Raw genomic sequence first — 16,940 nt, forward strand, 5'->3', positions numbered from 1 at the left:
CAAGAAGGGTAAGAGGAAGTGGTTTATAAAGGGAGAGTAGGATAAGAAAGAGATCCACTCAAGGGGGAAGAAGGTCTTATCTCCTTCAAAAGGTCCACTTTTAAGGGGAAAAGAACCTTATATGGATTTATCTGCCCTTATCCAACCAAACAAACATCCAAAACATTGCGACTAGAAGTTTCTAGGCGTGAAACTCCATTTCCTTTTATAAAAATAGTCTAGAAGTAGACCAGTGCGGGTATTGGGATAACAGTAGCACCGATTGGCACAAGCCACAGTGTAAAACTCTGCCATTGGTGGGGGTGAGACACTCGGAAAGATCGATGGTCTTAAAAATTAGGTTTTAAGAAGGATTATCTAGAAATGTTCTGAAGGGAGTGCGGAGTACTTTCTTCAAACTTCAAGTGATGCAAGAGCATAGGTTTCATGGTGAAATTATAACACAGTAGTCACTACTAGGGTTCTTGCAAATTAGGAATGGGGAGTGACAAGGGAGTGACAAATTACTATGTAATAGATGACCCCTAAAACATGAATCCAAAGTTGAGAGTGATGGTTGAAATTCTTTAAGACGGAGCGAGGACTTGGAATACCGGCATCGAAAAACCTACAACACAAACGCACATGTACATATCTAAAATCTGATAGTCATGCCTAACAAACATGAGAGGCATATAACAATATATCAATTCATGTTATAGGCATAGCTACCCATCAAGAAAATGATCATGTGCATGGATCCTCAGCATGGACGCAACCATCCCACTAAAGGAATCATATGAAATAGATCCACAACATGGGCACAACCATCTACATAGAGAGAATCAAAATGAAAAGACCCATGGTATGGTTGCATCCATTCAACTGAGCAGGATCAAAATGATACCCACAACATGGTCACAACCATCCGTCTAAAGAATCATGTATATAATCATGAATGACTCATCACTCCTCACAACCTAGACTTTTGTAATCTAAGCCCAGGGTCTTGCGTTCCAACACGACCCAATTAAAGTACAAATTCTAACATGTGAATAGATGTACTGAAGTTGAACATGCTAGAAAATCACTTGATTATTGACCAATGATGTGAACCATTAACAAGCACGAGAGAAACCACCCATAATATCAATGGATCTCAAGGTACTCTCAGTACAATTCATGAACTGTGAATAAGGAATTGAAGTTGAACACCTGTGAAATCACTCGATCGAGGGCCAATGATAAGAACCTAACGTCGAGTGCAAATAACGTTTCATTGAGGCATGCAAGCTCCAAGGTACTAGAAAGGAGTTTCTATATCAACTTCTTGGATAATGAGCTGAAGTTAATAGGAAGTGATCCGTCAAAGGAAGGTCATAATGCATCCTTCATCATCAACATGAAATGGGAAACACAATGAATGAGAGTAATCCAAGAATGTGATAGATGATCAAACAATGTACAAGCAATAAGACTTCTCTTGAACATGTGGATGACATCTCTCTAGAGTTTAGGATAAAGGGTGAAGGTGACATGGGAGAGATTAGATGATAGGTTAAAATGGATAACCAAAATAGAGGAAGGAAAGTGACAAAGTGACGATGTCCCAAAACTCGACACAAATAACAAATGAGTGTTAATGTTCAAGAGTGACATGTTCCCTCAAGTGAAGAATAAAACTGATGAATACTTCCAATTTCCCCCACCATTTCTGGTGAGTACCCCAGTTATTTTTGAAACACAAGCTTGAAGGGGATAGCATGTGCTTGGAATATAATCCCATCCTTCAAATGGATCCTACCTAGTAAATTTGAGTGAGCCCTAGGAAGGATAAGCTCGGTCTCTTCATTATGACAAGCCCTATGTCATTTAATCTTTTAACGAGTCTGACAAAGGTGAAACTCAGAATATTTTTCATGTTTATAGAGTTTGAAAAAGACATGGAAAAGAAAAATCCAAGGGTCCATTTTCATAAATTTGTCTCTCGAACTCGAAAAGGTAGAAAATAATATTCAAGAGAACCTCCTAGTCATGTTTTACTAAGGTATACCTTTTTCGTAAATAGTTTTATCCCAACCCGAAAAAGGGGTAAACATATACTGGGTAAATGATGTTTCGTAGCCTTTAACAAGTTCAAAACAATAAGAGCTCGACAATCTTTTCATATTTTTAGAGTCAGAAAAGAGCTCAAAGATGACTCACTACTTTTATTTGCTTTAACGAGTCTAAAAAGGAAAAATACTCGACAATATTTTCATTTTCTATGAGTCAGAAAAGAGCTTAAAGGTGATTTTTCATGGAGGAATGAGCGGTATAAAGGGTAGAAACTGGTTCCAGTTATGATGGAACTACTCAAAAATTAAGAGGTCAAGAGGTTGGCTAGTAAAACCACTCATCATTGCAGTTCCTCAAGAAAAGGTAAAACAACCAAGTGAAAGTGAATGATCAACTAAAGAGATGGCTTTGACGGAATGGAAAAAAAACCAAGGCTTATCTAATGGGAAAGGCTAATAAAAATGGAAATCGAAAAGGTTAAAATGGAGATGGGTTCATTTCTATACAATCCTGAACCATGGGGAACTATGCTTCGATTCGGTTTCATGTTTACATAATCTCAAAATGGAAAACTATGCTTGGATTCAGTTTCATGTTTACACAAGCTTAAAATGAAAAACTATGTTTGGATGAAAAGAAGGGCATTCCCCCAGCACGTTGAGAGCCAAGGCACATGCCCCCCAAACTTCATTTCATTCACCGAAGTAGAGATTAGGATGGTAAAAGGTTGATGGAATGAAGTTTCACTTTCGAGACCAAGGAAAGACTCGATTGGACTTTTACGAGATCTTAATCAAATAGTCGATTTGGAAAAGGGAGTTGTTTCATTTTTTAACGAGGTTGACACAGTAAAATAACTATCATCAAGACTCCTTGTTTCATTTTTTAAGGAGCTTAACATAAGACCAAGAACCATACTTCGACACTTTGTTTCATTTTTAATGAGGTTGATATAGGAACAAACTATCCTCAGAATCAGTTTCATTTTTTAACAAGGTTGGTACAGGAAAAAACTATCCTCGCACGCTGTTTCATTTTTTAATGAGGTTGACACAGAAAAAGAACTATCCTCACAATCTCTTTCATTTTTTAGCTAGGTTGATACAGGAGAAAACTTCCTCGAAACAGTTGATCATGGACCATATGATAACATGGCCCCCAAGAGGTGCTCACTGTATGAGAGAACTATGCTTTGGGATGAACACATGTGAACTGGTACAAATGACATATCAGGTTCCAATGCCCCCAATACATAATGTACCATTCCATCTACATGATCATCAGCAGATGTGGAGACAGAACGAGTAGCCACATAATTTACCTATGGCGAAGTGGGTATTAGTTGCAAAAGAGAACCGATAAGGGATGACGGTAGGATTGGAGCGATCTAGTGACCGATGAATGATAATTGATCAATGGTCACTATTCTCCCTTTGTGTGGAAAACAAACCACATGGAAGAGTGGAGAAACAAGAGCCCCCATGACATAAAGATAGTTGTGCCCAAGGAGAAGATCAAAGTCCAAGGGACCTTGGATTACCATTATGTCTATATAGAAATTCTTTCCTCCCAAAGTAATAGGGAGCTTCAGAAGGATCCCTATAGGTTGACTAGCTCCTCCATTGAAAGCCAACATATTCTTGGTGACAGGCACAAGCTGTGGGGATCGCAAAGCTTGCCAAGTAGTAGAAGACATGATGTTAATCGAAAAGCCTTCATCTAATAGAGTGCCATGTAATACATTATTATAGGCTTGTACCGCAATCTAGAAAGGCACATAAGATGGGAAACAGAATGTAGTCAATGAACTCCAATCAAAAGAAACAACATAACTACTTGGTGGGGGTATCAAAAGATTTCCCCCATGCTTTACAGGAATAGGAGAAGGACTCTCCTGAACAATTGGGATGGAAGTGCCACTTTCTGATTCATGAGAATCTGAGGAGATGAGAAGAACATGAACAGTATGATCACCATTCTCTTCGGGAATAGAGTGAACGATTGAAGGGCGATCCAAGTTGATACACTTTCTAACCAATGGTTGGTCAGGAACAGATAGAAGAGAGTCATGCTCAAGAAGAGCAAGATGAGCAAGAGATGAATCCAATTCAATCTCTTTACCAACTAGGAGAGGGTTAGAAGAAATCCTATGATAACTAACATGAAGTTGGGGTTGAGGAGCTGTAATATTTTCCAAAACTTTGGAAGCTTTACACATAAGAGGACAAAGGTGAAGAAGACTCTCTCCTTCACATAACTTACATGGGAATTTAATTTTTCCCTTCTTCTTACCATCACTAGCAAAGGGTGTAGCATCAACATGATCTCCAAAGGTCGATGGGGATGGTTGATCCTGATTTTGAGACCATACCTCTAAGACTCTTGGAATACCAGGATAGTCGCGAAGGAGATGGTCACCCTTACATAACCTGCAAGGGTTTTTTACCTTTCACTTAATATTGGAAGGTTTGTTGACGGGAATTGCACTTGGAACAATAGTTGCACGGTTGGCCTCTCACTTATTTGACTTCTTCTTCTTCATCTTCTTCTTCTTCTTCTTCTTCATAGCCTCCTAGTTACTTGATTTCAAACTTTCAACAAATAAGGTAGAAGAGGAGGGTGAAGAAATAGGAGAAGAAGGTGAGAGGTCGACCTTAGAATCATCGTGATGTGGTTCAAATGAAAGCTATCATTGGGTAGGAGTTGGGATGATTAGGACCACTGACGTCGAAAATAACTAGATAGGTAAACCAATGGTTAACCTAGGGAGGGACAACGTTGCCATATAAGAAGCACCAACATTTCCGAAAGAAGGAAAAGGACCAGGATTCTCATCCAAGGGGAATCCTTGACTAGTAGACTCTGGAAATGTTGCCATTGGAATCGACCCTAAAGAATCACTAAGGAAGATAACTTTAACCAAGAATATTTTGTGGGTATTTAATTTTAAGAAACTGAAGCAAAACTTTTCCTTTTCATATTTTAAGAGTTGAGAACAAGGAAAATATGACTCTAGTCACTTTCGGTTTGAACGAGCTCAAAAGGATAGGTTCTCGATGATCTTTTAAATTTAAAGAGTCAAAGTGACCAAAATGACTGCTCAGGATAATTTAGGCAAGACAGGATTACTGGGTAACTTTGAACTACAGAATACCTCCTGGCAAACAAAATATTATGAGTAGGAAATCTCCCCAAATGTTGTGCTCGGTGTATCATGTTTACCAGGTGACAGACTTGGCTTCCTATGGATAAAGGATTGAAAAACCTAGATGGGTATTCCTTCATATGCGCGATGGTATGGGGAGAAGAAGTCCGTACTAGCATTGTCGAATGTTGAAGAGAACAACAGTTGCTATGTTTAAAGATGCGAGAACATGTCTCTATCCTAGACCTATAAATGTAAGAGTTAAGTTTCAATGCTTCCTTAGGTTAACTGAATAAATTTAACAGTTGATATTGAATTAGGTTTCAATTACAAGAACCTACCATTTTCATCTGAAAAAATCTTATATGCATCGATATGAGACAAGAAATATTTGTCTTGGATGAAATCTTAAATTAATTGAGGGATATAGAACACACAATCAATGCAACAACCAAAGAATGAAATTTTTACTATTACATGTCCTAAATGCACCTAATCTTCCTTTAACAACAAAAAATGTTTATTTAATTTCTCATGCCTATGATGATGTAATTCTAGCTTCTCAATAACACTACTAATGCAATATTTTCTCTTAAGTAAACTAGAATGATGTTCTTCTTTTCATAAAATGAAAAATGAATCTTTCACATAAAGCACTTGAATGAAAATTTTCACAATTCTGAATAAACAATAATCGATCAAATCCAAAGCATGATAAATGAATCTAAAAGCAACTTCTTCCCTGAATCAAATAAACCAAACACATAAATGCTTCAATCGACAAACAAAGCAATGTAATGTATGCTTGGAAAGAGAAAAGAGACACTTGAAATAAAAGTAAAAATGAGACTCTTTCACTCATTCAATTGAAAATGAAGCAATGAAGATGTTGCAACTAAAAGATGGATTAAATGAAGCAGCAAATCAAGAACTTGACACAATGAGTAAACAAACAGCTGAACGGTAATTGACCTGGATGCCCTGGAGTCATATAAACCATCCAAAAAAACATAAATAATCAAGAAATGAAACTTCAAGCCAATCAATAAATCAAACCCAAAAAACAAATTATCATAGTCACTTCTGGGTGGAAGAAGAAAGTTTGAGGATCAAGACACACTAGTATTGGAATGGGAGAAACTCTAATTTTTCTTAACTCAAAAACCGACACAACTTTTTCGCTGAAACCAATGCTAAAGAGGGGTCAGGCGCAACTATCAAGCTAAACCTGGCTCTGATCGGCCTAAATGTTTGGCTGAAACTAGCACTGGTTGGGGATCGACGTGACTGTTTGGCTGAAACTAGTGCTAATTGGGGCTCAGTGCAACTGTTTCGCTGAAACTAGCATTGATCGAGGGATTCAAAGAAAAAACAAAAAATAACTTCACACAGGGCCAAAATTAACACATCAAAGGGTGGGCTAGTGTTTGTATGCCTTCAAACAGGTCAATACATATCCAGAAGACCATAAATAAATGAACTAGGCACACAAGTAGAAAAAACAGATTGATGAAAAGGAGATGTATTTCCCCAGTGGAATCGGCAATTTGTGGAGTAGGAAGATTCTCTTTGCAGAAAAAGACAAACCCTCTAGCCCAAGGGAGAGGGTCAAGCCATAAATAAGACAATCTGACATAAGTTCCCTTAGATTTACAATGGATAAGGGCTTACCTCTTGTATTGGTAATCCTTGTTTGATGAAGTCGTTGTGTCTTTCCTCCAGCAATCAACTACTTAATGTCAATCAAGCACCTGAAACAAATTAACAAGAAACCAAAGCACACATGATAGCATACAATGTATTCAAACTACTTAAGAGGCTAAGGAGTCTTAATCTCCCAAATAGCATACGCAATTGATGTAGGAACCAAAATATCAGATGTATTATTATGATAAAAAGGAAAGTACAACCTTCGCCTTAGCATTGTAGGTTTCCTTTGACGTGTCCGGGTTCCACCACCACTGTAAGCATCTCATGATTCACCTCAAACAATGGAAGTTCAAGGGTTCTTCCTCTTATTTCCAAATCAAACAAACTACAAACTTATTCTCCCTTTGCAAGAATAAACTAGAAGGCTAAGGCTCTCAAGAGTTGTTTTGGCTATCAATATTTTGCAGATTATTCCAACCCTTTCATTCACTAGTTGAGTTTGGACAAGGAGAAGTTTATATAGTTTGAGAGAGGTGACATGGATCTTCTTATGATGGGAGAGACCTCATCGCTTTTGGTTTGTTCCATTTTAATAAGGGAAAGAATCCCAAATGGTCTCTCTCGACCCTATCTCGACTAACCATTTACGAGACTTCCATCCACGAAGCTTCTAGACCTGGAACCTTCGACTCCATTTTTAAAATCTTTCCAAAGGAGGGTTGGTGTGGGTCATGGATGGATAGTATTGTCAATCAACATGAGTCACAATGTAAAACTCTGCCACAAGCACAAGTGAGACACTAGGAAATACCATTGATCTTAAGAACTAGGTTTTAAGAAGGATTCTCTAGAAATGTTCTGAAGGGAGTGGGGACTACTTTTTTCAAACTTCAAGGGACGCAAGAACATAGGTTTCATGGTGAAAGTATAACACAATAGTCACTACTAGGGTTCTCTGGGATCAGGAACGAGGAGTGACAGAAGACTGACAGATTACTGTGTCACAAACAGAAGGGAGGATTTAAGGGTTATGTTTATGGAATATGACTTATGAAGGAATTTCCTAATCCCTAAAATCATTATTGTGATTGGTATCCTAGGTTTTTCTTGAAGAATTGTCTTTTTCAAGGAACGAGACCAGATGAGACCAAGTGGACTCGGTCTACGATAGGAGGAATGAGTATGGCAACCAATAATTTTCTTACCCTAGACAAGGTGGGGAAAGGATCAAAGAAATAACTTTCACTTGAAGGTGTTGATTTAATCCTATGAGGCACTATCCTTGGGGATGCTAAGGTGAAGTTTGATCCCAAATATAGGGCTTGGATTTTCTCCCAACTCCATCATTGGAATGGCTTCAAAATTTGGGTAGACCACGAGGAAAAACCATCGTAGGAGACCCTAAGAGATCAAACTTTTTAGAGGTCCATCTTGTCGAGAAATTGATGCTCTAGGTGCCCCAATTTGGCTAGACTAGAATGAAGGTGAAAGGGTGATTTTTGGTGACCACCTCTTGGTAAATTAGTTCCTTAGTCTTAGGATAATGGATTCTATGATGAAATATGAGTAGTATTCTTGACTCTTATTCAAGGAGGCCTGAAGACCACTTCGCTAGCCTTCTAGGTCAAGGAGAAGCAATCTTGCAGCTTTCATAATTCAATGTGCAAAGGAGATGGCTTATTAAGGTGAAATTATTTAATATAATTACCTTTAGGAGATTTTTTTCACATTACATGGCCCATACATTGAGAGATGTTATAATAGAGAAAAAATTCCATAATTTTAAGGCAGTGAATGCACACAACAATTAGCACTAGAAAGAGCAAAAATCAAAGTCCAATGTATATCACAAAGTAAAAAAAGAGTAAAATTTAAAATCTTGTACTTACATGTAACAAAGTATATTGAACCATACAAAATTGACAAAATCCAATATCTAAGATAAGATAGACCAATATCCACGCATCAAAATTCATCCATAAAGCTCCAATTCATCCTCTCGAAAAAGTTTGAAATTCTCAAGAGAGAGAAGAGATCCAATCCAAAAGTGATGATGAACAAATGAACACATATCACTTGTATTTATACACTAATGAGGAGTTTGAATTATCCTCCTTTGCATACATAAGCCCCCAAAATAAAATAATGTTCTAATAGTCCAACTTTTGGTGACAAGCCCACCAAACTAGCTCATAAGTGAAATAATATGCCTCTAAAGAGGTGAAATAATAACCTATGCATGTCTTAGGGCTCTCTAAGAGGCCTAAAGAGGTCCATGGGTGCCATAATGAAGAGTATGACCCTCAAAAGTGATGGAAAATGGGTTAGCCTCTCGTTCTCCAAGCAATAAACTTGTGGTGCTCCCAATGGGTGTGGGGGTACATCAATAACCTCATGGGTCTCCAAAATGAGTTGAAGACACCTGCAGATCATTTTTAGGGGTGTTTATGATGATTTACTAGATATCACATCATCTTACAAGTCTTGGGTTAGCTTCCAATTGCATGATACATCTGCAGGACTAGCTAGGCAAAAATGAACCAAGTGCATCTTCATCATCCAAAGGGAGTATTGTGAGCGTCTATAACAATCAGTGGGGACCCATGAAGTGATTTATATTATTGTAGAGGCCCGTGGCACTCAATGCACACCCTAAATGTGCCAATGTATCCCTCTGGAGGATTAGGAACCAATATAACAATACCAAACCCAAGATGGAGACCATCTGTAATCCCCATAAACAACAAGTCATTAGAGAAATAAAATAAATCATCTCACCAATCATGGACCACAAGTGGGAACTTCATAACGTCCTTACCTTCCATAATGGGATTTGGGATGTGCCAATGTCTCCTAAACCCAAATGGGGCTAACCAAGAATCTTATTAGGTGGTTTCTACTTCTAAAGGGGATAATATATTCAAGGTGCATCCCTCAAAAAGTGGTGACATGTGAAAAATAGGTGAATGAAGTAGGGGATGAGAAAGGGCAACCTTGGGTCACATGCTGGGGTACAAGGGTAGCTAATAAGAGGGAAGCCCACACTTGGGGTTATAATCTACAGGAGGGAGAAATCACGGTACGTGAGGCACCTCAAATTTTATTTTTCCACCCTTTCTTATATGCCTTTTTCTTTTTTATGATTGTCTTTGATTAATTGCTCAAGGCTTAAGGGGTAAGAGCATGATGCATAAGATATAGCAGTGAATACCCCCTTTTAAGGTAGGGAGTTTGATTTCCCACCATGGGTTGGGACAATCATGGGTTCCTATATGATGAAGGAGGTTAACATAACCTATAGGAACCAGGGTGATGGCCATGATAATGGGGTATAGCTCATGTATTGCCTTTTTCTTGCATGCTAAATTTGTTTGTCCTGGCCATATTTTTCATTTTTTGGTACATTTTCCCATCGAATGTGACCAAATATGATTTGATGTTTCTTTTAGCTGCATCAACCTTTGAGGAATAATTCAAAGTCTGACCCAAGGTGTGGACAAGGGGAAGGGACAAGCTAACCCTACGTGGACCTAGTGGAGAAATGTGGACCCAGGCAGGATAAATGATGAATTGGTAGTAATGAGTGGAAAGGGGGTAATATAAGAAGATAAGGGAGTAGGACCATAGAACCAAAATTGACGTTTCTCGTGAAATACCATCCCTAAAGCCAAATGGTCAATAAAAGAGATCCCCAAGGACTAGAATGCAAGATTAATATCCAAAAGGGGTCTATGGGATAGGGGCATAAACCTAGCCCATTCCTTCCACTGAATCTCCCGATTAATCCATGCCCAAATGTGTCCATGATAAGAAAATTACAATACTCAATTACCAAATGACAAGGCATACCTTTAGGTTCGAGAGGACCACATTCAGACATATGATCATGGCTGATGGGTGAGGGACCAAATGGCTGGCTTAGGTGGAAGAGAAATGACACACTGAGCTAATTTTTGGCTACAAAGGGTTGTTGGATCCTTGTTGAGGACCATCTTGGAGGAAATAAATTTCTCCTAGGGATATCACCTACAAAATGGTGGGTAACATTTGGCTCCAACTTGGACGTGCTTATTGGGAATAATACTGGGGAGGGGGGTGAATCATTATTTATCAAATCAATAACATTTTCATTTCATACTCAAATTTATATATGCTACTTCAATGAAGGTAACGCATGTGTACACACAACTTTCTTTAAGGAAACCAGTGTATATCAAGTGAACGTATGATTTCATTAATATGCTAATATTTCATGAATGCATCAATACTTTATTAACCATATAAAGAGTAACCATGTGCAGTAATAATAGAATAAACCATCACACATAAGAAACACACATGAACATGAAGATTTAAGGTGGAAACCCAATGCCAGACAAAAGCCACCTGTTGTTGTTGTCTCTATCTTCTTTTAATATAAGAAAAACATGTTTACAATCTTGTAATGGTGTGAACTCATACCAATACATTAGCACCCAGCTACAGAGGGCTACAAACTTCTCTCGTTCTCCAGCTTCTACTGGAAGGGAGCTACAACCCCCTATCTCTTGTACTAGCCAATTTATTTACTATTACATAGGTGTCAACCTACATAAGGTTCCAACCTTCACTCATTCTCCAGCTACTATTGGAAGGGAGCTCCAACCCCAAGGATCTTGTACTAGCCAATATGTTTACCATTATGTAAGCGCCGGCCTACAGAAGGCTCCAACCTTCACTCCTTCTCCAACTGCTCTTGGAAGGTAGCTCCAACTCCTTGGCTCTTGTATTGGCCGATGTGTTTACCAGCACATAGGCACAAGCCTACATAAGGCTCTAACCTTAACTCGTTCTCTAGCTACTGCTGGAAGAAAGCTCCAACCCCCTGGCTCTTTTACTGGCTGATATGTTTACCAGTACGTAGGTGTCTGGCTATAGAAGGCTACAACCTTCACTCATTCTCCAGCTTCTACTGGAAGGGAGCTCTAATGCCCTAGCTCTTGTACTGGCTGATATGTTTACCAGTAAGTAGGCATTTTCCTAGAGAAGGCTGTGACCTTTTATTCTTCCTCCAGGTACCACATTTCATTAATTTTCAGATTGGATACTCCTAGAACACAACACCACAATATGAAGGCCATGTTTCATCAATTTTTATACTAGACCCATCAGCAACATTGAAGCTCAAAATCAATCACCATCGTAATACAACCAATCACTGAAAACCCATCATCAGTGAAGCAAATCACATTCAAGCAATCTAAAGATTCAAAACACTGTCACCAGAACATAGTCACAAGAACACAGAGTGGAACCTAGAAATCTGCAACAACAACCTGAACCAACTGCAAGTTCAAACATCATATTTCATAATGTATACGTTACTTTGATGTGTTGAACCAATGTGTGTACAAACTTTTAACAAAGCGAACCAACATATAGATCTGTAAATACTAACTTAAAACTGCAAAACTATTCCAGACTTCAGTCATACCTAGATCATAACATTTATAGGATAAAACATGCACTAGTATTCAAATCTAGCCCAATCAACATCAGATCATCCAATGATAAGTCATTGTAGTTCTTATGATCCTGATTTAACATTGTATCCAAGGTGCACAAAATATTTCACATCATCTGATAATCATAGCCCTTGCAACATAACATATAGTTTAAATAGAAGTATTCCTGAGAAACCCATTCACTTGCACACTCTGGCCTAATGATCTTCTCCTCCTTATATAGTTTTAGGCCTTTCTCAATACCTTGGACCAAAACCACTTAGGACCCTCGGTATTCTTCGGTGGAATCAAATAGTCTTTACTCCGCTCAATATTTTGGGCTAATACCATGATATTGACCCCTGGTATTATTTTTTCTTGAATTTCCTTGTTTCTCCAACCTATATGTAGTTTCCCTCTTATAAGAGTGTGTGTATATGTATATGATATTTTTGTTCTATGGACCTGCATGTACACGCTACTTACACAAAATGAACCAACGTATACTTCTCTTTCTTCAATCTCTGGAGTCTGATCTGTAATCCTTTGTTGTTAACCTGTTGCACTATGAATTGTCATCTATGTGAGTTTCCATCAAGAACAACATTTGTATCATAGTACCAACAATCCCCCCTTTGGACTTGATGGCAACCACAATGCCAATATACTCTCTCCCTTTGACATCAAGGGCAAAGTGCGGACCCAGATATTCTCCCTCCTTCATATTCATTATGTTTTCCATGCTCCCCCTGAGTACATGCAGAGTCTGCAAAGATATTTTTAAAAAGAATAACATGAATCTATAGCTGAAATAAGTGAGTATGACTTGCCTAAGACCAATGACTCATAAATACATCAGTCACCCAACCAAGTGGGGATACACCAAATTTGACTCATCCAAGCAACCATGTGGGGATATACCAAATGTTTATACGTGACTAAAATAACAATTATTACATCATCCTTCGCATGCATAGTGTGGTTACAAATTAGGTCTTTTCATGACCTTTACATAAAATTATATACATGACATTTATAACAACGACCAATAATCTAAACAAGACCATGATGGTCATCGATAACTATCATACACCATATATGATCTGCACCATCAAAATCTATCAGAAACATCAAGATCCACAACCTGTATATGCCCATCATCAAAAGAGTCACCTGAATCAAACAACTATGTGGATCAAGAAATATAATTATCATTATGTACCAAGGTCTGATAATATAATGACAACAATGCATTATTAGAAACATATTCTCCCCTTGAACCTATGCCAACTGTTCACTATCAAATTTGATCATTGCATTTCTTAGTAAGAATCATCAAGGCATCATCATCAACCAGTTATTCATCAACTTATTAACAACTTATGAGGGCCAAAAACACTACCACATATCATCAGCAGATCGTAATCAACATCAATAAGAAAATAATAGATAATTGATAATTGACTGAACCATATCAGACCCCTTTTCCTAAGTCTGTCCCACTACTTTTTCTTCAAACCAACATATACGCGACGGTGCATCTTTGAACTCGTGTATATACGCGACTTGTCTTAATTATAACTGCGTATGAGATTTAGAACACTGGAGTTTTACACTTTCAACTCCCCCTGAGCCTGTTATGCCTGTATATTGTGCTATGCCATGTCTTTCAGGTTGTACTTCGTTATTCTTGCATACGTTGGAGTGTGATGATGTTTTCTCCTTTTGCCATGTTCGCTGAAATTTTCTCCTCAATTATTTTGCTATATGCCCAAACTTGTTACAAGCATAACATCTTATATGTTTCATATTGCCTCTATAGTAGTAAATGGCTTTGTGACCAAACATATTGCAAGAAAAATAATATCCCTTAAAGTACCTAGAAGTTGATGATATTTATTTGTTATGGTTATTAGCTTGAGCCAATCTACTTCTGCATCTGGCTACAACATGTCCAAAATTATGACATACAAAACATTCAACATTATTCATCAAAGGAAATAACCGACTATCACTTCCATAGTTAGGAGTAAATGATTTTCTTTGAAGACTTTCTTTCCTTGGTTGTTGACCTCTTATCTCCTTGTTGATCATTTCATAATTTGCATTACAATTACTTGCCTCATCTTGTGAGCTAAATTCACCTTCAGCAGTTTCATGAAAACCAAGATCCTTTTTGATGGTAGGATACCTTTGACTAATAAGAATATTATCCAAAATATTAGTACTATCTTGAAATCATAAGAATTTATCCTTTTCTTCTAGTTTACCTTTTAAGATATTTAGCTCAACCTGATATTGCTCTTCTTTTTCCAAATATTGCTTCTTCATGATTTCCTCAGCCTTTCCTCCTTCTTCCACTTGTTTCCTTAATTTTAGAATCTCATTTTCTTGTTCTTCATCTTCTTGAGTTAGTTCTTCATTTTTAGGATCTTCTTTTAGAGAGAAGATCTTAGCTTCAAGACTTTCATAGTAACTGGACCTATCTTTAAGTCACTTGATTGTTGTATGCTTTTCATTTACTTCATTTCTTAATGATTTCACTTCATCCTTTAGCTTTTGACATTGATCTTCCTTTTCCATGTACTGCTTCCTTACTTGGTTTCTGTTGGTTACGTGGGGCCTGACTCAAGTTCGACGTTAGTTATCCAAACAAATCCCTACACTACTGGCCCTTTCAGCATCAGCCCACAGAGTGTGGACCGAAGTCTCACCCGAATTAGTATGGGGGGATTCTGGAACCAAGTTTCTGTACCCTGAGATGGTCGTGATGTCGGTTTATACCCTTTATTCCTACTTTCATGCAAGTCACTAAGTTTTAGGGCTCTGTCAGTCTAGTCCTTTATTCCACCCTTCAATACCTCCGTGAAGGAGTATGATTAACCTTTGCGTAGCCTTAACGCACGATTCAGGTACTTTCACGCTTCTATGACAATAGGATGTATAGGTTCCCAAGTTATCCCAAGTGTATTACTTATCTTACTAAACAATCACAGTTAGCACAACATAAATAAATATTCTTACTTGCGTTCGATTAGCGAATACAGTCACATACATTCACGCATCACATGAACATAGTAAATTAAACCCAAAATGCAATATAACTAGATGCATTAACAAGAAATAGATACACAGAATTTGTAGAATACTTCTCTTTATTGGTATCTTCATATTATTATAGACTCTATCCACCCTATGCACATAGCTGTAGGGGTCTGCGCACTCAGCTGCTGACTTCTACCCTAGGCCTCTACAAACTTAGCTACAGAGCCTCTACCTATGCTCAGGCCCGAAACACTCAGACTTCACTATCAAGACTTTTTACTCCATTCTTCGCTAAATACCTCTAAAAAAACTTAGAGCTTACTTAGCTCCTTTTACACAATCCCATGGTCCATAGACCATGGGTGGATCTTTACAATTGACTTTACACTTTACAAATAAGGGTGGACAACCCTTTATGACTCTTGACACCTTCACGCTTTGTGACCACAAAATGCTTTGACGTTACAACCTTATTACAAAAATTGACCCAAAACATGGGCTTTTAGCTCCAAAACAATCCTTGTGGAATCCCATTCCCAAAAGGCCCAAAACACAAACATCGTGACCTACCCTTGAGTCACTTTGCGGGTGCGAAGATCTTAGTGTGTAGACCTCCTAGCTCAACCTTATGACCGCAACCTCAACAGTGGATTGTGCGGCCACCTGCTTCACTTCTTTAACCATCTGCTCAGTCACTACTCTTGAACTGTCGGCCTAAAACTTCTTCTAAGTTGCTTGCATATTCACAAGATTTCCTTCAATAGAGGTTGTGACCGCGTAAGCCTCATCCAACCAGGGCTTCAGTCATGCCTTCAGCATTGGTTCCTTGTGCTGCACTGCATCTACCTATTCTTTCAACTGTTTGCCCTCCTAGAGCTTTGCCAGTCTCTGTGTGAGTGCAATGGTTCACATTGTACCTTTTACCTCATCATAGCACTGCTGCAATTCTCGTGCTCCTATCTCCAGTCATTGTACATTAGGGTCCTCTTGCAGGCTTGTAAGGACCTCGAACGATTATTCAGAAAGTCATGTGCAGTCTGCTGCTACACTGTCAACCACCGCTATTGCTTCTATGATAGCGGTTTCATGTTGCTCCATTACTTCTGGTGGAGTTGAAGGTTGGGCCTTCAATTGTAATTCAGTAATCTATAGGTTCAACTCTAGCTGAACCCTAGCCATCTGTTTGTGAACGTCGCGCACCGCTATAGCAAGCTTGCAGATGTGCACCTTGACTGGTTCTTCCTTAGGAATGGAAAACTCTGGCACCATTCGGCATGCCTCCTCCATGACATAAATTATACTCTTGTTTTGGTACGTTACTTCGATCATGGTGGTGATGGAAGAGTCTAGTTGTAGGGCCATCTACTCATTGATAATTCGCTGCTTGCTGATCACTTGTAAAGCACATTGTTCATGGGCCCTCAGCTTTATGATCACTCCATCCTACAATAGGTAAAGTGCCTCGCCAGGGAGTGCTACTAGATTCAACCCTACCCCCTTGAGGGTGTTGGCAATGGGCCTATCAGCTTCATTCTCTGTGGTCAGTGCTCCATCAGGTAGCACTATGATGCTGGAGACTT

Source organism: Pinus tabuliformis, chromosome 9, assembly GCF_031772625.1.
Source record: "Pinus tabuliformis cultivar Carrire ecotype Pingquan chromosome 9, CPIR1, whole genome shotgun sequence".
In the NCBI taxonomy this organism is placed as follows: domain Eukaryota; kingdom Viridiplantae; phylum Streptophyta; class Pinopsida; order Pinales; family Pinaceae; genus Pinus; species Pinus tabuliformis.